Source organism: Ambystoma mexicanum, chromosome 5p, assembly GCF_040938575.1.
Source record: "Ambystoma mexicanum isolate Mex_15411 chromosome 5p, UKY_AmexF1_1, whole genome shotgun sequence".
Classification (NCBI taxonomy): domain Eukaryota; kingdom Metazoa; phylum Chordata; class Amphibia; order Caudata; family Ambystomatidae; genus Ambystoma; species Ambystoma mexicanum.
The window spans coordinates 1,295,961,668-1,295,987,190 of NC_090930.1; positions in this window are offsets into that span (position 1 = coordinate 1,295,961,668).

Consider the following 25,523-nt stretch of genomic DNA (forward strand, 5'->3'; position numbering starts at 1 on the left):
GCAGTGCGAATCATTAAAAAAAAACATATCTACCCATAGAAAGGAACTTCAATGGTTGCCAATAGCAGCCCTGGTTTGTTGTAAAATGATCACAATAACCCAAAAATGTTTGTATGAATTAACTGCATCATACTTATGAGAATGTTTTCTCCAACATCAAAAGACCCGGGCCACAAGGTTGAGTGGTACTATGTACCTGAACCTGAACTTCCCACGTTACAAGTGTGCCCGAGGCAATGGTAATTCCTTTCCCATTCAAACATCCTTGGCATGAAACAAACTACTGCGTCTATGCGGAAGGAAGGAAGGAAATCTGACAAAATTTAGGAAATGTCTGAAGACACTTCTGTTTATCTGGTTACTGCCAAATTGATTCTTCATTTAGGCTGTCTTTTCTTTCATGTGGGCCCTGATATATAAATATAAACATCTACATTACAATAAGCCACATAGGAGTGTGGCACCATTCTCTAGGTGTTACCAAGAGTTGCAACTGAAGGGTTGTTTAGATTCAATATTCTTAAAGTTTGTCTTCCGCTGTGTGGTCTTCCTGCAGAAAATAAGATATCTGGGAGGATAGCTCTGTGGCAACATGCAGGTCTCCGAAGCAAGACCATACTGAGCAACACAGGTTCAAATCCCCATCCCCAATCAGTGTTTCAAACTGGTCTTATGATTAAGCATGTAATAAATAACCTGCATTTACTTGATCTGAAAGTAGAAGGCCTAGTAGGATCGTTCTCCCCTTGCCTTGTTGCGCCTTGAGACACATGGGTATAGGTGCATAATAAATGACAAATACAAATTAAAATAAAACCACCCCCGCGGTCAAAGTCAGGTAGCTTCTGGCCACACAAGGGAGGCTTCTCTCAAGGGAATCAGTCACAATAGTGCTAGATTTGTCAGAGTACACTTATGAAAAATATTTCTTTTTGTTTCCACCCAACCTGTTCTTGAATGCTTGGAAGATGACAAATTCAGATCTTCAAACCATCTGTTAATTGCTCTTACAAGAAAATATACACATGCTTCTTTGTACATCTTTTTATTGTCATTTTCTGAACAAAAACAACATTGTGTCATTTCTTTTTCTCACACCCCACTACAGCAAACCATGAATCCTTTGTGAAATTATGACCGGCTACATGTGCAAAGAAAAGGGTACACATTTGTCCAGGATATCACTTGTAAAAGTTACAAGAGAAAAATGGTAAAATACCAAAATGACCCTAAAAAGGTCTTAGCACTGTGAGGGAAAACCCTTAGCAGTTAAGGGGCTAAAATAACACAAAATCAATGTCATACCTACGGTTCCATGTTTTAAAATCACGGCACAAATGGCTGTGAATATGATATGATATGATAGTGTATTTATAAAGCACCTATACACAATGTGTTTCAAAGCGCTTCAAGACAAGGGAGGGAACAAGGGAAAATACAATGACATTCTTACAGGCCATGAACAGTAAGGATGTGAAATTAACTATCGTACTCGGCATGACGACATTTCAGATAGTGAAAGAGCTAAGACTTAGATAAGGAACGGAGGGGGAGAGTGCGAAGGAAATGGAAACAGACAGGCGACTATCTTACTAGGCCTCACAACATTTTTGGTAGAGCCAGAGAAAAACAAGAGGTGAGGGAGAGGGGTGCAGAAAGGTAGGGTCGGAACAAAACAAGCGACTATCATACTAGGCCTGACAACATTTCAGATGAGGATGGAAGGGGGTGGGGAGGAAAAAAACAGTAAGGGGAGGGGGGAGGAGACAGGCAACGTTGCTATCATACTATGTCCAGGGACAATTCTGATAGAGTAAATGCATAGAAGAAAGTAATGGGAGGAGATAGGAAAAGGGAGAAGGGAAAGGAGGAGAGAACAGAGAGTTTGCAGTCAAAAGATTGGAGAAACAAGAGGGGAGAGTGACTACAATTGCCGAAGTCAGTAGTAACACATAATGTTGCAAGCCCGGATAGAAGATGAAGGTGGGAGCAGCATGATTCAGGGCCACCATGATTCCAAGATGCAAAGGAATTGCAGCATGAGAGTTTAGACAGTGTGACGTGCCGTGAATGAATGAAGTCCATAAAAGTCAAATCCAGCATTGGCCACAAGATGGTGATGGGGAAACCAGAATTTATCAGGACAGACTCCTGAAGAAGTAGGCTTGAGGGGACTGAGGGGGGAGCAGGGTAGAAGAATCAAGCAGAACAGGCAACACCTATGTGCGAGAATGGTGGGGGCACAAGGGAACATCACGGGGGGACCAGAGGGGGTGGGGATGGCCTGTGGGGACAGAGGGAGTAACACATGTTGGTGCATGCTTAGCTACTGTCTGAACAGGGTGTTGAGCCCTGGGTCCTCCTGGTCTGAACAGGTCCAAACAGGAATTGCCCTTTCCTTCGTCTGCCTTTCGCTTAGGACTCCTGGGCGAGAGACACCCTTGATCTAATAGTTAAGAGCAGGAAGGAAGAGGCAGGGCTAAGAAGGTGGGTGGTGCTTAGGCCAGGTGACCTAGATCCACTTGCACCTGCTCCCCATCTGCAAAGTAAAAGAGGCTGGAGGGCTCCTTAAGTGGTGAAAAAGAGCGGCAATCAGGAAGGCACCAGGTGGGCGGGGCTTGCTAAGTGGTGAAAAAGAGCGGCAAGCAGGAAGACACCAGGTGGGCGGGGCTTGCTAAGTGGTGAAAAAGAGCGGCAGGCAGGAAGGCACCAGGTGGGTGGGGCTTAGGACAGGTGACCTAGATCCACTTGCACCTGCTCCCCATCTGTCGTGCTGTGTTTTTTTGCGCCACAATTATGTAAAGGATGTGGGGGACACCCCCACAACCCCGGACCCATTATACCATTTAAGGGGAGCAGGGGTCACCCCCGCAACCCCTGCTCCCCTTAAATGGTACAATGGGGAACACCTTTACCGGGTCAAAGCACAACATTTTTGCCACAATTTTTTTTACCAGCGACATTTTTGCTGCGATTTTATTACCTGATACCATACCTACAACATTTCTTAATAACATATCAGCAAACATGCCATAAAATCCCAGTTTATAAACAGACAATTTCATAGCAAATGTGATGGCCGAAATACTCTTAATCCATGTATTTTCTCCTTAGTCGCCAAACTTTCTTCAGATATTGAGATTGAGCTCGGAATAACTATTGTTTCCCATAACGTGTTTGATGGCCTGAATAGTAGTAACAATGTTTAGGTTCTTATAGATCGGAAAAGGCCATCTTTGTGTCACATTATTGTAGAGAGGACAGAAAATTTGAAAATGCAATAAATCGTCTCTCAGTTTGGCAAATCTTACATCTGTCTTTGGTATCCCCACTCCAATTCCCTGTAACAGCTGTTAATGGTAAACCCCCATAATTTGGCTTTCAACTACAAGATTTTCATTTCCAGAAAGTTGAAATAATTTTCGAGGCCAAATAAGATTTAAGAGATAAATACTTTGTTATAGCAGTGAATGTATACATTTTTTTTAATAACACACTTAATACCAGTGAGTGATTTCTAAGCACAGAATCAGGATTTGAACATGTGTTGCGGTGCGTTGTCTTGCTTTCAAGACCAATGCGTTGCGCCTGAGCTGTCCTTCCTCCCCAATTGGATTCTATTGAAGACAGATTCAGTAGATAGTACCAGTCCTTATGTTTCTGTACACAATAAGCTTTAGGGACCACATTTCCTAAGCTTGTGGTCAAAGATATCACAGGTAGCATGAATGTCCCACTTGGCTCAGAAACATATTGAACACAGGACAACTTTTTTTCACCACTTTGTGCAAGAACATCATCCAGTGCAGATTTATAAAAGGATATAGACTCTGTTGTCATAATCTTATGCCAGTGCAGAAGGGGTTTTAGCTTGACCTCATACACTATCAACCCTAATTCTATCCTTAGAGATATCAATGGCGTAGTAATCATAAACAAAAACATCTTCTTTAGGATGCCAATCTCTCTTTGCTCCAGCTTCCTGAGATATGAGTGCCTGCATTCTATCTAAGCATTGGGAAGTTGCTGTAAGATATATTTTGGGGTTATATCTAGTACTTCATGGTATTTGTATTGTGGTATTTTTTTTATAGTGGTGAGACTAATTTCAGAATACTGCCTAGTAATTGTTTCACCCGGGGCACTAGCAACAATCAAATACTGGGCTTAATACACTCCGAATAAATGGCTCATGCCCTCCAGTATTATCCTATGTACAATACCACATGTAGGGGAGGACTGGTCCAGGAGACCCCTCTCGCCTGCGTTTCTTCCCCAGGTGAGGGCTATGGCCCATTGGGCGTTCCCTCATGCCACCCGGGCCCAGGTGATGGAGGGCTCACCCACTGGAGACATTGCCCGCATGTATCGAATGCCCACATGTATTGATTACAACACAAATTTAGTTAGGCCCAAAAAACCATTCTCTGCCCGGTAAAGATGGTGTGAGCTCAGCGCACTGTAGCGCGGCCCCCACCCTTGGAGAACATCCCTGTTGCCGCAGCACCCTGGCAGATCCGCTGCGAGCACGTTCCCACGAACAAGACGGACATGAGCTAGCGAAATACGCTAACATTGTAACAATTCACCTCCCACAGTGTACCATCACTATCAGCATGACCCAGCCAGCAGGCCTGAACAGTGAAATGAACAGCAAAATGGTCCTCTGATGGCAGACAGTCTTTACATATATATATGTATATATGAATGTCAAGTCCTCTTGCATTATTTCTTTCTCCCACAAAATATACACGCCTGTAGAATGTATTAAAATGAGAGAGTATGCTCCCATGATATAAGCTATAGCGAGCCCGCACCATTACAGGTGGATGCTAATGATAAAGGGACGCTCCAGGGATCTGTTCGTTGCGTGTATCACTGGGCAGCCTACCTCACATGGTTTCGCGCCATAACTAAAACTAATGCTGCTAGAGTACGCGAGAAAGCGATGCAAATATACTATGAACTCATGTCAAGAATGCGCAAGACGTGCACTTATCATGTGTGAATGTCTGAGCCCCTCATATGATACCATCGTCACGTACAGGGGCGGATCGTTTTCTATGTACTCCACTGATCTAACCACTACCTCATTTACTGCAAATGTATATGCATGTAACTAAAACACTGTAGCTGCTAGAATATAATGTACAACAATGGTGCTCGGACTGGGTATAGTAGAAACGCACCCAGCCAAGGTTAAATGCATGTTTTGAAGTGATTTTAAATAAGTATTATAGAAAGTATTCAAATGTTTGCGATGTCTTTACCTATATTTGGCAACGCACGAGGGAGATACCTTTGTGAAAGCGTACAAGGTCTCGATGTATCCCCCTCCCTCCCTCAGAAGACTGCCAAGACATGAGAACAGAGCCCCGCTCTGCGCTATCACACCTCCCCCGACCTGACTGGAGCCGCTTCAAAGACTTGTAACCCCACTGCAGCACCCAAGGCCACGGCCAGCCACCTGCATTATTTATAGCATAGCAATAAACCTTAGTTTAAACTCAAGCGTCCCCCTGTAAACCCCTCAACCCACCGGACTGTCTCAGACTTATAGCCCTGTGCAACCAGGACACCCAACACTTTGACGACACACAGCGAAACATCTATAACCACTTCTAACAAGACAGAAAGACCTGTACCACCCGCCCCAGTCCCCGAAGCTTAGTCCCTCGACCTACGGTCCCGGTCAACAGATCACAAGTAACCAGGCCTCAATATATTATCTCCAGACCCCTCACAAGGTGCATTCCTCCTGTGTTGCCTTAACCTATTGAAAGATTTACTAAAAGAGAATAGAACTGTAAATGACTGAATGACTGCGGGGTGCATGGCAGAGGGCAAGTAAGTCAGGAAAGGCATTCATCTCTGCCACAGGTCGCCTCAGCACACCAACACCGCCCGGATGAACTCAAGCCGACCTGCCAGGCCCAGCCCAACCCACGAGGGTGACCAGTGACGTCCTCCAGCCAAGACCAACCACACCGCAGCAGCACCTATAGTTAGTCATCGCCACCCAATCCCAACGAACTTGTGCCCCCTATAGTATGTAGGTTTTGATGACGTTTTTTGTAAATATATACGCCTGTCTTTGCTATTGTCAGACAGAGCGCTCTCGGAGTTTGCAGAGTTCTTTGCATGCCCAATTCTGATTGATAAACTCCCATTTACGCTCACCCGCACTCTGTCCTGGTCTTATTCCCATTTTGGGAGAGTCCTTCATTGTCTCTCATTGCGGGGAGGATCGTGCTGTTTGGGGACGCTTGCTTTCAGTGGTGACCCCGATAGCGTGATTTTTATTTCTTCCTAAACTCCTTATAACCGTCCCCGTTTGGCACGAGAATCTCCGGTCGAAAAGGGATACGCACGGTGAGCCGGCTCCGGGAAGCGGCCCGCCAACGGCGACCGGTACACTAAGAAGTGCGCACTCAATAGAGAGGGGGTACGGGATCCCGGTTGAAAAATCCCCTTTGAGTACCGCTCGCCGGAGCCGGGGCTGACTGTTGAGCTGACGGCGACACTGCCTGGACGGACCCAGTTTCGGAGAGTATCGGTTCAAGACGGGCACGTGAGTACTGAGTGCGAGCGATCTTAAGGGGAGTGGGGAGTGAAGTGTAGGACAGGAAACGAAGAGGGGGTACGCAGATCTACTAAAGATCATCTTAAAATTTCCTTGCTTTTTCTTTGCATATGGCCATTAGGATTAAGAGATGAATAAGAGATAAACGTGACGGGAACCTAGCTCCGAAAGGGGGTGGAAGGCGGCGCCGCATAGTGCTATCTTGACTAGTACTGGGAATATATGAAGAAGTGGAGTATAAAATAAAAGTGTTCAGCAAAAGGGGACACTGAGAGTACATTAGTGACCGCTATTACTTTTTTCCTTTTCTTAAGGGTAGGGGGGAGAATAAAGAACTGTGATTAGCACAGACTTGGGGAGACAGTAAGAGAAACAAAGTCCTATTAGAAGGAGGGGAAAACAGGTTAATATCTATATATATATATATATGCGCATCTAGATACTAAATAAGGCGATTAGGGACAGCCGGCTAGGGAGGAAAGGGAGGGCAGCTTGAATGGTGAATGGTGCCAAGAGGTGTGTGCACCTCGTATATGCTAGAGGAGATTTTGGCGTTGTGAATGCGTGAACGATTGGAAGTGCACAATAGTTAAATGGTCATAATAAGTGTGGTCGGATAAAAGTTTTCTCTCTCTCTTCAGAAAACGCCAATATAGTGGAGTGAGTGAGTACCTTTTTGATTTCCAGTCTGACATTGTCAAACCAAAGGATGGGTTGCTCTTGTATGTGCCCCTCGAAAAGAACATAATAGACATTGTGCACGGCCAGTTTTGTATTGTGCAGTCAGGGAGGGGGAGAGCCCAAAGGGACCCAGCATTGAATGTGAGGTAATATATAAAGAATAATATTGATACGACAGTTACATTGTAGTTGCAAACACACGAGGCACATCAGCACTAGGAGGGCACAGAGATGGGGGCTGAAACACCCTTATCACATATTTGTAAGAATCTCCCGGGATACGTGGAGCGGATTAAAAAATATCATGACCAATGGGTGACCGAACTAAAGGGGGAGGGGTTACCTCAGATTTGGCCCGAGGGAGGGTCGTTTGATAAAAGTGTCCTGGATACAGTGGCCACATGCATTTATATAAAATACAAAGGAAAGCAGCTGCAAAATAGGAGGGAAATATTAGATCTTTGGAGGTTATTTGAAGAGATACCACCGCCTAAGACACCAGTACTAAATACTGATGTCCCATCCACCACAGACAATCCACTGCTAATACAAAGAGATGTCAAAGAAGGCTCAAGTGTAGCGCCACCAGTAGAGGTAATAAGCTTGTACCCGATAATAAAGAAGCCTGTGCCCGCAGAGGGGTACAGTGATCCCACTTACATACCTCCCCCGAGAGATACTACACCCCTCCGGCCCACGGCACCTCCGCCATACGAAAGCACGAGGGAGCGAGCCCAGGCAGGCGCACAAAGGGTGGATATAGAGAAGCTCACAGATGATTTAGAATCAAGACTGACGATAGCAAAGGATGAGCTCTCGAGGATAAAAGACATATGCGAACGGACAGCACTAGATGCAACTAGATCAGGGCGCACGTCCAGAGCGCTAGGTGAAAATAGAAAGCCTGAAGAGGGGTGGAAAAAGGGCGAGATTTTGTTCAGAATTGAGGAAGAACCAACGCGAATAATAGAAGTAGGGCCCGGAGAGGGAGATGGTGCAAGCGAGGAAAGGCGGGGGGGACTTAGAGAGGAGTTGCTGTGTGATATAAGGGACAAGGTAGAAGAAAGCGACAGGTTGAGTATGGCAATAGGAGGGGGAAGCGAGGGGGAGGAAGGTACGTGTTCGCTGAGAACCCTGGATGATGAGTGGACGGGCCGACTAAGGAACAGAGTGGGAAAAATGGCATCACTGGGGACATCGACAGCTCAAACGGGTCCGGACGGAACGACAAAAGGAAGGCTACAGCTCCCGTTGATACACAGGGGAGGAGGGAGGCCTAACTATATCCCATGGGCACAGATGGATAAAGCCAATTTATTAAAGCTATTGCCCCCGTTGTCAGGAGGGGCAAGTAAGTGGATATATGCCTTTGAGAAACATACTGCCGGGGTATCCCTAGCCATAGGAGATGTGAAAGTCTACTGGTATCAGCGGTAGGTGACCAGGCTGAAAGGGTATGGGTTAAGGCCGGTTTCCCGGGAGTAACGTTAGACTGTGACCGCCATGATGGGGCATCATTTAACACGGTGCGTGCCAGGGTGTGGGATGCCTTACGCGAAACATTCCCAGACACACCGGACTTGCAGTCAGTGATGCAGTGTACAATGAATGACGGGGAAGAGGCTATGGATTATATTTTCCGGGTCCAAGAGATGTGGAGAGCAGAAACGGGCACGCCCTGGTATCAATCGACATCTTTATTTTATTTTATTATAAAGAGAGGGCTCCCAAAGGAAGTGCAGAAGGCGTTTGACAAGATAGCAGGTATTGAAGCAAAAGGATGGCCAGAAATTCAAAGCATAATAGTACACCATTGTAAAAGAATAAAGGAGAGGGAGAAGGAGGTGGCGCAGAAAAGATTGGCAGACGAGGCGAAGTTAGTACAGTCAAAGTTAGTGAAGGTTGCAGCAGCAGTAGCCGCGCTCCCACACAGTAGGGAGGGAGATGAGGAGGAGGAGGGGCTGATAGCACTCCAAGGAAGGGTAGCAACTAATTGGGCAGGACCAGCACAGCGGCAGTGGACTGAGCAAGAGCAAGGTGGAAGCCCGCAGTGGCAAGAGTGGACCCCTCGAGGGGGACGAGGTGGGTACAGGGGCCGGAGAGGAGGCGGACAGGGGTATGGAGGAATGGGAGGAAATGGATGGCAGGGTCCCAGGGGCCCCCAAGGGAGTTGCTGGAACTGTGGAAGATGGGGACATTACTCCAGGGAATGCAGAAGTAGACAAAACAATGGGTTCCAGGAGGGGGAGGCTTATGGTCATCCACACCCGGGAAGCCCATACGGTCTCCCAATGGGACAACAGCAGCTAAGGAACCCTGGCCAGGGTACCACGGGCCAGCAACAAGGACACCAGTATAGGACACAGAACCACCCCCAAAACAATGACAGCATGCAATACACGCCAGGTAACCCTTTCGCGACAACAGCAAACGGGGCCCCCGCGCCAGCGCCTTACAGCGGCATGTCGGTAGTTTCCGGAAATGTCTTTAATGAGGGAGGGGCGACGAGATACCCCGCATAGGACAGCCCACAGAGAACACTTGCGTGTCCAGTTCTATCCACCACCTACAATGCAGCAGAGGAACCATTGGTAGGGGCGCAGATAGGATACAAGCAATTTATATTCATGGTTGATTCGGGAGCGGAGAAATCATGTATCAGAGAGGGCCGATTCCCGTTATCTAACAGGAAGTTAGAGACGCAGGGGTTCTCTGGGGCTGTAGTTGAAGTTCCTTATACAGAAGCTTTGGATGTAACAGTGGGGGGTAAGACTGTGAAGGCACCCTTATTGTATTACGAACATTCCCCAATTAACTTGCTAGGGAGGGATCTCCTGAGTAAACTCAACATGACCATATCATTTACCGAGAGAGGGATAGTGTGTTCCACAACCGGGATATGCCCCTTGCGCGCAATGTTGGTAGTGCAAGCCTACACAACCACGCAGGAAATACGAGGACTGCCACAAAATGAGGAAATGTTTATCAAAGGGCTGAAGACTCTGGCCCTCATAATTCCCGAGCTGAGAAGCATGGCCTGGAGGATCCCGGCGGAGTTCCTCTACCGCCCCATAGTATGCCCCAACGCAGCACCAGGATCAGTGGTATCGTTAGATTTACACGCTGTGCAAGTGTCAGCAAAAAGAATAGCTGTGATCGGGGTGGACGAGGAAGGGTGTGAGTGGCGCACAGTGCTATGCACAAACGCCGACATCGCCCTGCGAGAGGTAACAGATGAGGATCTCTTCTCAGACTCAGAAGGGGATGGTGAAATAGTGATGGAAATAGCGATGCCCTGTGATATTTTAATACAAGCAAGGGAGACTCCCGTCCAATTGATGACGGTGGTAGGAGCACCACCGTCGTTTTTTGATGATGACATGAGGCTCGTACCAAACAGCTTATGGACGACAGGCCCCCATGATGTGGGACTGTTGCATGGGGTACAGCCTGTGGTAATAAAGCTAAAGAAAGGAGCAATTTTACCACGAGTTAAACAGTATCCTCTGTCTCGTGAAGCTGAAGAAGGGATAAAAGAGACAATAAATGCCCTACTAGCACAAGGGATAATAGTGCCTTCAAACTCCCCATGTAATACTTGCATTTATCCGATCAAAAAAGCAAAAGGGGGGTCGTGGAGGATGATACAAGACCTACGCCCCCTCAATGATGTAATTCAGAAGGAGTTCCCTCTAGTCCCGAACCCCGCATCAATACTATGCAGCATCCCTAAAGAGGCATCACATTTCACAGTAGTGGATTTGAAAAACGCATTTTTCTCTATACCCCTGGCTGAAGAGAGTAGATACCTCACCGCCTTCACACTGGGGGGTAAAAGGTATGAGCATTGCAGATTACCACAGGGTTACTGCGAGAGCCCGAGCATCTTCAATCGTGTATTACATGAAGACCTAGGAAACCTATCAGTTGAGAGCACCATTATTCAGTACGTAGACGATTTGCTAGTTTGCGCACGAAACGAAAAGACATGCAGAGCAGATTCCGTAACATTGTTGACCTTGCTGGCCAACAAGGGGTACAAAGTGGACAAGGGAAAGCTACAGTACTGTCTGACAGAGGTCTTGTACCTAGGGCAGCTGATTTCAAGAGATGGGAAAAGAATAATACCAGACAGGGTAGAAGCCATAAGATCGGTACAAGAACCCACAACAGTAAAAGACATGCAGAAATTTTTGGGAATGTGCAATTATTGCCGAGCATGGATATTAGATTATGCGGCATACACCAGGCCCTTATTACAAGCATTAAAGGTGGCCCAACAGAAGAACAGGAAGATGGAATGGACAGAAGAGATGAGTTCCTCCTTCCAAACACTAAAAGAGTTGATTTCAAGCGCCCCAGTACTCGCAAACCCTGATTATGGACGCGAGTTTTACCTATTCTCACACTGCAAGGAAACACTGATGACAGCAGTCCTGACACAAAAAACATCTTTGGGACACAAGCCATTGGCTTACTATAGTGGCACTTTAGATGCTGTGATGCAGGGCCATTTCGCGTGCGAGCAATCACTCGCTGCAGCCGCATTCGCGATTGAGAAAAGTGCCACAATAGTGATGGGTTGCCCTGTGACATTGTTTGTGGAACATTCATTATTTGCAATACTAGAGAGATCAAAAAGCACACTGACCACACAGCGGGCGACCGCCTACGAGGTTATACTGTCCAGTGCCAACATCCATATAGTGAGATGCAAGACAGTGAACCCCGCCACATTCATTACAGAAGCGTGCACGCTCGAAGACATGCAGAACCACGATTGCGCAACCTACACAGGAGGAAGCGGGGAGGAGACAGTGGTGTGTGAGAACACCCTAAGCGAAGGGGAAGTGTACTTTGTGGATGGGTCCGCATCAATTGACGCGGACACGGGAGAAAAACACGTTGGCATGGCAGTGGTGAGGTTAGAAGACGGTGAGTATGAAACACTGGCACAATATCGTCTCCCATCACATTACTCCGCGCAGGCAGCAGAACTGATTGCACTCATAGAAGCACTACATGCAGCAAAGGGTTGTGCAGTGACGATATACACAGACTCAGCTTACATGACAACGACAGTACATGGAGGCCTAGCAAGATGGGGGCGGAGGGGCTTTAGGAGGGCAGATGGAACACCTGTCCAGCATGCAGAATTGTTAAAAGAGTTAATTGAGGCCCTGCAAAACCCCACTGCAGTAGCAATAGTAAAGTGCCAAGCACATACGTCTAACACAGATGTTGTGTCTTTAGGGAACGCGGCAGCGGACGCGGCTGCCAAGGAGGCTTCCTATTTTCAGAAAAATGACACAGGTGAGTACATGCTTAAGGACAAAACAAACGAAGAGCCCCCAGAGGGATATAATATCATGCCCATCCCACAAATAATAGAATTACAGGAAGGAGCCAGTGCAGAGGAAAAACTATTGTGGACAAAGCGAGGGTGCAGCAAGTCAGGAACAGACCTGCTGTGGAGGCAAAATAACTCGGGGAAGGTGGTAATGCCAATTCAGCTACTAGAGATTGCATTTCAACAGCTACACTTCCCTGCACATAACACCAAACAACACATCGCAGCAGAAATACAGGAAGAATGGTTCGTGCCCTGTCTTCAGGAGCATGTGTCTCGATTGGCAATGGAATGTACAACATGCCAAATATACAATTCAGGGATGACATTACGCACTCTCCGGGGAACAATCCCTAAACCCATTGGCCCATTCAAGGAACTACACATCGATTACGCAGACATGGGGGAAAGGTGTCATGGTGCACGGTACATGATTGTGGTCGTGTGCCCATTTTCAAGGTGGGTGGAAGCAGGACCCTGCGCGCGACCCGATGCCAAGAGCGCCGCCAAGTTCCTAGTAAGGGAAGTATTCCCGCGCTGGGGAATTTGTGACGTAATCCGCTCAGACAATGGCACTCATTTTGTGAATGAGCTTTTTAAGGAAGTGACTACATTACTAGGAATAAAACATAAATTATGCTCAATTTATCATCCTCAAAGTAATGGCGTAGTGGAAAAGATGAACGGACTGTTGAAGGGCAGGTTATCAAAACTATGCTTCTCATTAAAAAAGAATTGGATTTACTGCCTACCGCTTGCGCTATTTGAGTTGCGAAACCAGCCAAGCAAAGACCACCATTTGTCCCCGCACGAGATCGTGACTGGGAGACGGATGAACACAGCACACTCACCACTGCGCGAACCCTCAGACGCTCACAGAAGCGCCGCGATATTGGGAGAGGAGTTCACAGACTATTTAAAGAAACTGACAAGGGCAGCGCGCGTGATAGCAAAGCAACTGTCCCCACCCTTCACTAGAGAAGAGGGAAATGTAACAGGCGCTGTCACGGAGCCAGAGCAACAACTACAGCTAACGCCAGGCGACTGGATATATGTCAGAAGTTTTGTGCGTCGGTGGAATGCACCACGATTCCATGGCCCATATGAAGTAATATTTTGCACGCCTACGGCGGTAAAGGTCAAAGGGTTGAGGTACTGGGTGCACTTGACCGATGTACGGAAGGCATATAGCAACGTACAAGAGGAGGTAGATGGGGAGGCACAGACAACAGCAAACGCTGCAACTGAGCAGAATGACTGAATATGAACTTGCGTGTATGTGCTGGTACTGAATTTGAAGAAATGCACAACTTATAAAGATGAAAAAAAAAAAAAAAAAAGGGGGGGGGAAATTTTGTTTTAACTTTGATCTTGTTGAGTATGAATATATCATATACATATATTAAATGGAATGCCAAACTATGAGCGTGTATACACCCTTGTCTGTGAATACCCCTCCCCGCATCCCCACCCACTTCCATTCCCCGTCACATGTATATTGGCACTGATGGTGCCAACAAAAATGTTTACATGTATGCACTCAATGCACTTTTATATCTTAAAACAGGAGCTTCCATGGCATCTAACGGGCGGCCTGCAACGGATAAATTTACTAGAATTAGAGAATGGTTAACTGTGAAATGTATATATTCGTATGAATGTGGACTATCTGCGTGCATTATATTGTTTTTTACATTATTACTTGGACTGGTTACATACTGGTTCATAGCGTTCATCTCTATCGAGATGAACGAGGGGGGAGGGAGCAACACCACTATTGGGACCAATACAACTGCAAGTGTCAACGCAACTACAAGGGAAGGTGATTTTTTGATATGGGATGGAACTAAACTTGTGTGGGGCTACTATACTACGTCACCCAATGTTGTCATCTCACACGATGGAGGGCCAAAAAGTGGAAGACAAAACAACACACTGTCCCCACCTGAGATGTCTAATTACAATGCTCACAGTTTAAACGACCGAAATCCCTCTGCCATATCATGGTTGTATAATACCCCCACCAGCCAACCTGCCCCCACGACCATAGAGAATCAAAGAATGAGAGAGATACATGAAATATTATATGATGACTGGGTGAAGGGGGGCGGGAATGAGAAAGGGGGGTCTAGTTTGTCTCGTGCCCAGGGAATAGGGAAGAATATGAGGAATAAGAACAATAGACGGAAGAGGGAAGCAGGGAGGAGGAAGTATGATGAGTACTATGGGCTAGGCCTAGATAAGATGGAAGACCCACGACACCCCCACCAAACAAATAAGTGGTATGCAGATATGAGTGCCACAGCTAAACAAACAACAAACAAGAGCTGTTATGTTTGCTCCCTCATCCCTCACGCATCAGGTACACCCAAAGTACTGTTACCCAAAGAGTTGCCGATTATAGATGCCCAATGTCTCCTTCATCTCACGTTGTGCAGAATTAAGAACACTTTCCAGGCACATGAAGTGACTTTTCAAATGCTGCAGAACGAGAAAACGTGCTACCCAAAACCGACAGGGGTTGTATGTCTGAAAGAACCATTTTTTGCAATCGAAGGGACACTTTTTTCCGATAACAAGTGGAAGAATGAAGAAGTAATGTGTAAAGCTGAAGCACTGAGGGTTGTGGCGCCGGAGAAATTGCAATGGATAAAAGAAACATGCACACCCGTATGGAGAGAACACATTTCAAAACTAACCTGGGTCACGCCAATTGAAAAGCCTTTCAAGTTGCAGAATGAAATAGACTATGAACTATGTTTCAAAGGAGAGGGGAGAACGTCCATGGGGACGAACAAGAAGTGCAACAAAACCCTCACTATCCCAGACCTAAGAAAAGGGACTGCGGCCCTTATGGACACGTATTGGGTATGTGGAAACCAGGCATACCTACACCTCCCCCCGTCGTGGAGTGGCAGCTGCTCAATGGCCACTCTGCACTCAGCTCTAATGGTGATACCAGAAAGCCACATCGATGGAAGCAAAAGGACACAGGAACGCACACAACAGAGTGTGGGCCAACCAACTGCAGAACCACGAATGTATGTCCTGTCTTCTGGAAGCAAGGAAGAGGTGCTGACCCGCAACAGACGAGCATCAAACTATATATCGAAGGCATCATCAGAACTATTGGCCCAGATCCCAGACAAATATCGATTATTCAGCTCAGCAGAAACATTCTTTGCCTCGCTCGTATCAAGTGTCCAAGCAAGGGCTAATGCAAAATGGCTCCAGATAACACGCTGGGAATTAATTCAGCTGGCGAACGACACTGAAGAAGGTTTTAACATAATAAAGGTCGAACTAAGAGCCTTGCGACTGATGACCATGCAAAACAGGTATGTCCTGGACCTGTTGACGGCGATGGACGGCGGTGTTTGCCGAAAAATAGGAAGTGCCTGCTGCACTTTCGTACCTTCTGAAGACGCAGAAAACGGCTCCCTGTCCCATGTGATCGAAGCAGTCCACAACCTAGGAGAAAAAATGAAGATGGAAGGCGGAGCAGAAGATAGTACATGGTTCGATAACCTCTTCTCCTGGGTCCCCTCATGGCTTGGAACAACGATGAAATTTTTGATGCCAGCTGTGGTGTTCCTCTTATTGATTTTCTGCCTATGCCAGGTGGGTCTTCGAGTCTGTGCTAACGCAGTACCAAATGGTGCAATGATGATGGTGACAATGGGCAACTCACACGGTACAATAAAAACGGTGCAAGAAGCACAAGTACAAACAGGGGTAGACAACACACCAAGGTACCAACTGGTGCCCATGTACCATGACAAGGATATTGTAGATAAGCTTTGGCACACCACCATCAAAGAGCCCCGCATACTAGAATGGTACGAGGAAGTGTGGGTAGATTTGGAAGGAGATGGTGGGTGCATATATCTTACGTGTACTCCAGATGAATACGCCAGGAGAGGTGAGAGTTTAAGGGGGGTGTGCAGAGCATGGATGCCTATCAAAGGAACTCCTGCATGGGATGAGGCGGTGATGAACGAAGTAGAGTGTAGGAGGATAGAGGAGTTAAAGAATTTGTTACTTTAGTAACGAAAGGGGGGAAATGTAGGGGAGGACTGGTCCAGGAGACCCCTCTCGCCTGCGTTTCTTCCCCAGGTGAGGGCTATGGCCCATTGGGCGTTCCCTCATGCCACCCGGGCCCAGGTGATGGAGGGCTCACCCACTGGAGACATTGCCCGCATGTATCGAATGCCCACATGTATTGATTACAACACAAATTTAGTTAGGCCCAAAAAACCATTCTCTGCCCGGTAAAGATGGTGTGAGCTCAGCGCACTGTAGCGTGGCCCCCACCCTTGGAGAACATCCCTGTTGCCGCAGCACCCTGGCAGATCCGCTGCGAGCACGTTCCCACGAACAAGACGGACATGAGCTAGCGAAATACGCTAACATTGTAACAATTCACCTCCCACAGTGTACCATCACTATCAGCATGACCCAGCCAGCAGGCCTGAACAGTGAAATGAACAGCAAAATGGTCCTCTGACGGCAGACAGTCTTTACATATATATATGTATATATGAATGTCAAGTCCTCTTGCATTATTTCTTTCTCCCACAAAATATACACGCCTGTAGAATGTATTAAAATGAGAGAGTATGCTCCCATGATATAAGCTATAGCGAGCCCGCACCATTACAGGTGGATGCTAATGATAAAGGGACGCTCCAGGGATCTGTTCGTTGCGTGTATCACTGGGCAGCCTACCTCACATGGTTTCGCGCCATAACTAAAACTAATGCTGCTAGAGTACGCGAGAAAGTGGATGCAAATATACTATGAACTCATGTCAAGAATGCGCAAGACGTGCACTTATCATGTGTGAATGTCTGAGCCCCTCATATGATACCATCGTCACGTACAGGGGCGGATCGTTTTCTATGTACTCCACTGATCTAACCACTACCTCATTTACTGCAAATGTATATGCATGTAACTAAAACACTGTAGCTGCTAGAATATAATGTACAACAATGGTGCTCGGACTGGGTATAGTAGAAACGCACCCAGCCAAGGTTAAATGCATGTTTTGAAGTGATTTTAAATAAGTATTATAGAAAGTATTCAAATGTTTGCGATGTCTTTACCTATATTTGGCAACGCACGAGGGAGATACCTTTGTGAAAGCGTACAAGGTCTCGATGTATCCCCCTCCCTCCCTCAGAAGACTGCCAAGACATGAGAACAGAGCCCCGCTCTGCGCTATCACACCTCCCCCGACCTGACTGGAGCCGCTTCAAAGACTTGTAACCCCACTGCAGCACCCAAGGCCGCGGCCAGCCACCTGCATTATTTACAGCATAGCAATAAACCTTAGTTTAAACTCAAGCGTCCCCCTGTAAACCCCTCAACCCACCGGACTGTCTCAGACTTATAGCCCTGTGCAACCAGGACACCCAACACTTTGACGACACACAGCGAAACATCTATAACCACTTCTAACAAGACAGAAAGACCTGTACCACCCGCCCCAGTCCCCGAAGCTTAGTCCCTCGACCTACGGTCCCGGTCAACAGATCACAAGTAACCAGGCCTCGATATATTATCTCCAGACCCCTCACAAGGTGCATTCCTCCTGTGTTGCCTTAACCTATTGAAAGATTTACTAAAAGAGAATAGAACTGTAAATGACTGAATGACTGCGGGGTGCATGGCAGAGGGCAAGTAAGTCAGGAAAGGCATTCATCTCTGCCACAGGTCGCCTCAGCACACCAACACCGCCCGGATGAACTCAAGCCGACCTGCCAGGCCCAGCCCAACCCACGAGGGTGACCAGTGACGTCCTCCAGCCAAGACCAACCACACCGCAGCAGCACCTATAGTTAGTCATCGCCACCCAATCCCAACGAACTTGTGCCCCCTATAGTATGTAGGTTTTGATGACGTTTTTTGTAAATATATACGCCTGTCTTTACTATTGTCAGACAGAGCGCTCTCGGAGTTTGCAGAGTTCTTTGCATGCCCAATTCTGATTGATAAACTCCCATTTACGCTCACCCGCACTCTGTCCTGGTCTTATTCCCATTTTGGGAGAGTCCTTCATTGTCTCTCATTGCGGGGAGGATCATGCTGTTTGGGGACGCTTGCTTTCACACATTATGCCCTTTTGGCTAGATTTAAAAATGTAAAGCATGCAATTGAAATACAACACATTCATTCAGTCTGACTAAATAAAATAATTCACTGTGGCTACTTTGCTTTGAGATATTTCTTACCACATGTCTATCTCCCTATCCATGTCAAATCAAAGAGACTGAATGCAGAAGAAATATGAGACTAAATTACCCTTTGAACTTGTTCTTTATCATAAAATAGAACTATGTAAGTTACACAGAATGACATGTTCATCCACGTTATAATTCACAAAGTCAGCAACATTTTCTGTAGTGGCTTTGAACGCTCTATCTGTGCAAAGCTCTGCTAACTGACCTTGGCCTCATAACAAAACTTGGAAGCGTAAATAGGCTTTAAATAACAGTAGAACTTTGAGGAATATAAACAGAATAGTACATGCAGGTTGGAATTCGAATCTCTAATGCAGCGTCTGGACTGAACAACATTATCTAACTTGTGCTACCTAGTGTCATACACTTCACCAGCACCTCAATTAACTTGATAATTACCTAGATTAAGATGGTGATATTCCCGACTGAGCTTGGCAGTGTTCCAGGGTAATTCACAGCTACGGTCACTCGAGATTTCACAGCCCTTCTAAAGATGCCAATCCAGGAGAGAAACAGCTTCAGCTTTCGTCAGGTTGCAATCAGCGTAGCATTATCCTTCTGCTCCCATTGTCAGTCAGAGCCAGAAGAGGAATGCCTCCACTCTGGCTCAAAACCCTTTTTTTATCAAACCCCCTCTCATTCCAAAAAAGCACCTCCCCTTGACCAGGTCCACCCACATCACACAATTTCCTCTGTGTGTTTTCCTCATTGTGCTAACTGCATTGCTGCAGAGCAACATGATACATATTTCTTTTGCTTCCTGCTCTAACACAATGATCTGCTTTTAGGAACGGATCTTCACATTGTTCAGTTTACAACACAGAACATATTCAGCCTGCACGTTTAAAGTTAATTTTTCTTTCCCGTTTTTATCAGTCTGCATCCAGTTTATATCATGGGCTAATTTGCACTAAATGTTATTATGGGTTCAGTTACATGTTAAATGCGGTTTGGTGTATTAGTCTGTTAGATTTAGGTTAGTATTATATTAAGTGCAGCTCAGCTCATAAAAAATAGCATCCTGGAGCAAAGTGATCATTTTCTAGCATGTGCTCTGTGCATTGGCATCTATTTAAAACCAGCCTTGGACTCATACTCTTGAGTCCCTTAATGAGTTTCGCAAACTTTGCCCTAGCTGAAGTTCAAACCCTCTCTAAAATGTAAATGCTGAAATGTGGAGTCTAGATGTTGAAAGGTGGAGCCCATACTCCTGCATTGCCTTCCCATCGTACTGTAAAAGAGGAGCCAACTACTTCCACTCCAACTGCCCCGCCTACATTACCTGAAAAAAATGAACCAAAGTATGTGACATATACAGAACAGTTAAACCAGCAAAGAACAGAGCGTGAACTCTGTGCAGTACCCATAAGAATACCTATACCTAAGAGAATATGGGAGGAAAAGTACACATTGAGGAAACCATACCTACATACAAGACAATATGATGGCTATTTGAACGAGATTCCTGAATAAGCAGAGAAACTAAATGGCAAAGATGAATGGTGATGTCACACAAAATCACATTGACACCCATAGACCCAACAGACCAAAGGATGCAGACGATTTATAAACCATCAAGAAAGTGCCAAGGATAAGTGATATCTTGGGATAAAGGTGAAGAAATATATGCCACAGACCTGATGAAGATACTTAATTAGTTTAAACGTGTACAGATGCAATGAAATGCAAGCAGAAAAGCAATCATGAAGCTAGCCATATGCTTTTGAATAGTTAGACTGCGGCAAGCGCAAACATATACATATATAAATACATATGGACAAGTAAAGGATGGATGTTTCCACTACGCATATAAGAATCTCAGTTAAAGGAGTTCACAGTGCCAAGAGAGCCAAGGTCTTATCACACTGGAATTGGCTGACATTGGATACAATTAACATGAAGGAACAGCTACTCCTGTTCAGAAAGGTCAAGCAGAACAAAAGACGTCAGAGGGCTATTGGAGAATAAAATCAAATACACTAAAAGGCTCGATTTCATGGTGTCCTTTCACATGATAGAGGGAAGTTGGACGAGCAAGATGGTCACACCTATGCATGAAGGATGGCTATGTCCATACCCCTTAACATTTCTCAGAACACATTTCAAACTCAAGACCAACTTCAGAGCACTAATTGACACTGGACCATTGAGGTGATGTTAGATGATATGCTAATTGGTGGTAAGCTGGTGCTAAAACGAGCTCACCCGCACCTGGTAGTTCAGTCTGCATGCTGCTAGACGTAGGTGGAAAAGTACTGACAGGGTGTTAGAAGCTAACCAATTGTAAGGTACCACGTAATTAAGGGTCCTCCAGCTGTGTAGCAAATGGGATATCGTACATTTAGTGACATTCATAGTGGCCATTTTTAGGAGAGGGCTTAGTTGCCCCACCTGATGTTAAGTATCCTATCACCTTCCTCCACTGCTCTATACAGATATAGAGCCTATACTTAGAAATGCACTTCGACCCAATCACACCCTACGTTCGATTTTTGTAGTTTGCCACATAGGTGACGTTGGTAATGACACAGGTCAATATGTTAATGATGACCAATTTTGGGTATAAGAGCCCAGTTTTTTTTTTATGAAGTAAGGAGAGTCAGAGGATCGAGCGATTGCTGATGTTCGTTGTACTCTCTGTTTTAGATACTGGAAATTGAAAACAGACAAACATTGCCAAACTATTTGTGTCATCTTGATTATTGATGTATAAATAACATCTGTATCCCCATCCCTCTCCAGGGTATTGCTACTCATCTTAAAGGGCTGTCTGAGAGAACACCCAGCTCAGTACTGTTTCAGAAAGCATTTTGTGGCCGTTCCTTGTTTTGTAAAATTCAGTATAGACTTGTTGATCTGTTTTCCCCATCCTCTCCTTTCTTTTGAACTGACTCCCAAGTAGTCACAGAAGTCAGCATTCTCAACTTAAACATTTCCCAAGCGGATTGGTGGAGTAGATTTTCAAATGGATTTAGAACATAACAATGATTTGGTCTTAGAGAGATTGGTTTCCAAACCCATTGGCAAAGCTCGGACTTCAAATGAATCCAATGCCTTTTGGATAGCCAGCCTTGGGTTACTGAACAGTAATGTTTCATTGAGAAATCCCATGGGTTTTCTCACAAGAGTGGGGCACCATATCTATGTTTTCATTTTCTATGGTCATATTATTTATATGCAGATTAAAAAGAGTACAGGCCATAACACAGCCATGCCACATTCCTCCATCGACAAGGAATGGCTTTTTCAAACCCCTACCCTTACCCAAGGGTACATCGGTATATGTGTCTTCGAATAAACTTTGTATTGCCGTTTAGAGGTTTATTGGGACACCCAGGTCAAGTAAATACTTCCATAATTTTTCACTTGGTATTGGGTCAAACTCAGTATGCAAATCTATGAATACCAAATGCATCTTTTGTTTTTTGAACTTTGTGTATTTCTCATGGACCAGCATTACCCTAAAAACCTGATCCAATGTCCTAAAACCAGCACTGAAGGCCACCTGCAAATCAGAAAGGACGCCCTTTTGGCACATTCATTCCTCCCATTTCCTTATAGCATAGACCTTAGAGGAAACATTGATCAAGGAGATGGGGCTATCATTTTGTGGATACCATTGGGCCCCTTTATTATGAATTGGGACTATTATTGCTCATCTCCGAGTTAATGGTAAAATGTGGCTGATATTTATACTAGAAAACGTTTTCCAAAGAATAGGCACCCAGACTCTTAAATCTTTAAGTAAAAGATCTGTCGGAATTAAATCCAGGCCAGGAGCTTTATTTATTTTCTGTGCCAAGGTTGACTCTTCTACTTCCTCAGAAGATATACCCAACACATAGTCAGACTGGTGTAGTCTCCACCACAGAGTGTACCTCTCCTTTCAGTGATTTAACAGCAGACACTTGGTAATGTCTGCTGAAGTGGGTAGACCGGTCATCTTCCACGATAGGTTATTTGGTAGGTAGAAGGAACCAAGACTATGCTCCAGAACGCTTTCATATCTTTGTTTTGTGTCACTAATTTCAGCTCATCCCATTTCGGTCTTTCTTACGCAGCTTTCTTTTGTACTAAAAGTAACTTGTATTTATTTCTAATTTGCCTTACTGCCTGTTGGTCTTATCCTTCCTTTGATTTCACAATTGCCAATAGTGTGGCTTTCCAAGAGCGACAAATCACAGTCAAACCATAAACGTTGGTATGTACCATTTCTCCCCCTGGATGAGCAAGCCTTTCTCAATAGTGGGCATAAGTGACTTGTTCTCAAAAGGTTTGCATGAAAGTTCATCACAATCGTATACTAGATTTTCAAATATAGGCATTGCAACTTCATACATTAATCCTTTTTGGTTCTTATCAGCAAATTCTTGCCATTTAGGGGCCCCCTCTGCTTTATCATAATAGGTAGTCTTTATATTCGTTTTGGCATGTGGGTGTGAGATTGATATATATATAAAGGCTCATGATCACTTTCCACACGCTGGATAACTTGGACATTATTTATCAATTTACAGCTATCTACTTCAAATAGTATGTAGTCTATACATGAGCTAACGTTCTGTGAGATAAATGTTGGTTTAGGTGGAATGTCATAAGTTATTGTATTCATATATGTGAAAAGCCAGTGCGAGGTACACAGACTGTGCTCTGTGAGGATGGAACGTCCCACATATCATCGTGGTCTGTACACCAAAATCTATACTTATTTATGTTGTCCAATTGCATATTGTGATCTCCCGTAAATTATGTGATGGGCCTTACCAAGTTGCTGGTTTGCATAAAATTGTAATTCATCAATATGAGCCAAAAAAAGTATTGATTTCTTTGTCATTGAAACTAAAATATACATTGACAATAAAAATGACAGTTTTGACAGTGATATCCCATTTCACAGTTAAAATATCAGCGAAGTGAGATTGTATTAGAGTTTTAGTGCCAGAGACATTGTTTTTAATCCAAGTAATCAGTCTGCCACTTTGATGGCCACTATCAGAATTCTTCACAAGTGAGTAGTAGGCGATATATCACAGCCATTCTTCTGGAAATTCCTGCCAATCTTTATCATTCCTTTTCCTTTTTACTCCTGCAACATTACAAGTGGGAAGTCACATTTTAATTTACTCAGTTTTGACCTCACAATGTATACGGCTTGTTGTTCACCCAAACCATTCTCCGATTCTTTGGCTCCTCACTGTTTTTGAGGGCTGCCGCTCCATAATGTGGCTCACATAAGTTTGCCCCTGTTAAAGTATGGCAGGGGGCACATGAAAAATGCAACCATATACTGCATTAGTCGAATGACTTGACAAACAACATTGTCCCAGTGTGGGTGTTTTCTTAAGTGTGGTTAGTACATAGTGCATACCCAACCATCAATTAACCTGCTTTGTCCCTATTACAATAACAACATACTTAGTATAAAAAGTCAGCATTTTGTATAGGTGTGTCACACAGATCAATTCTGGGAGTGAGGAGGAAATCCGTAGTGGCAACACGGATATGGTGTTCAGTGTAATGCATTCCATCATCATTCAGGATTGGGAGCAGAGACACTGGATTCAGAACAGCACATCAGGTTAATGTGATGTTTGATGAAAACAGTAAAAAACATTTGAATTTGTTAGCATGTGAAACAAACATGTGTTGTGTTTTGGTCTCAGGAAAAGGGGAAGTTACTCAATGTAGAACTGCAACTTCAAGGGTAGAACCCACTACAGTATGTTCACATTTCTGTAGAGATTTGGCTGCAGCTATCATGAACGAAGACAAGGAGGTATGCCTGCAATTACTGGTTCTAGTTCTTTACCATAATAAGCACACGGTCTTTGGTAATGGTTATGTGTTTGTGTCATTTCAGCTAATGCAAACAAATCCCTTTCATGACATAATAGTGCACATATCTTCTTGTGGTTCGGGTGTTTAAAGATTGGTCCATTGGGCAGCTCCTGTTTACTGTATCAAATGCTTCTTTTGCCTCTTTTAAACATTGAAGGGGTTCTACAGCATTGGCTTTGGTATGGTGTCATGCTGTGTTTACTATCTCTGCTTAGACTAAATCCATTTTCTGCAATAGCCTATAGAAAAAGGAGCGACTTTGTGAGAAACATTTGAGTTTGGGAATCTTATATACAACATCCTTAAAAAAAGGGCTACGTCCCTATAACCCTTTATAATAATGTGTCCCAAATACCAGGCTTATAATTAGGCCCAGTGTACTCTTGTACTGCACAACTGCATCTTTTCTTTACATGCTTTATGCAGTTAACTAGCAAAAGTGATTAGCAGCATCTGAGTGTCCTGTTTCAAGCATTTTTATCTCAGTGAATTTGATATGAGCTAAATCCTTCTTAAAATGCTGTGAGAAAAATGCAGGTGGCTCTGTATACCCCTGTGACAGCCTGTTCCAACTGCACTGCATTCCATGATAAAAACATGATTTGAACAAGAGCTGACTTTGAGGAAGTGTTGGTATAGAAAATAATTCCGAACATAGATCCACTACAGTTAAATGTGTGGTATCAGATGATATGCAATTCCTAATTGTAGCAGGATTTGGCACCACTGAAAATGTTGAGCTGACTGCTGAATTTACAGCTCTCAGGTCTTGTATGAATCATTTCCAAGCTTTTTGCTAGGCAAGCTTTTAGTGTTAAGCAAACTG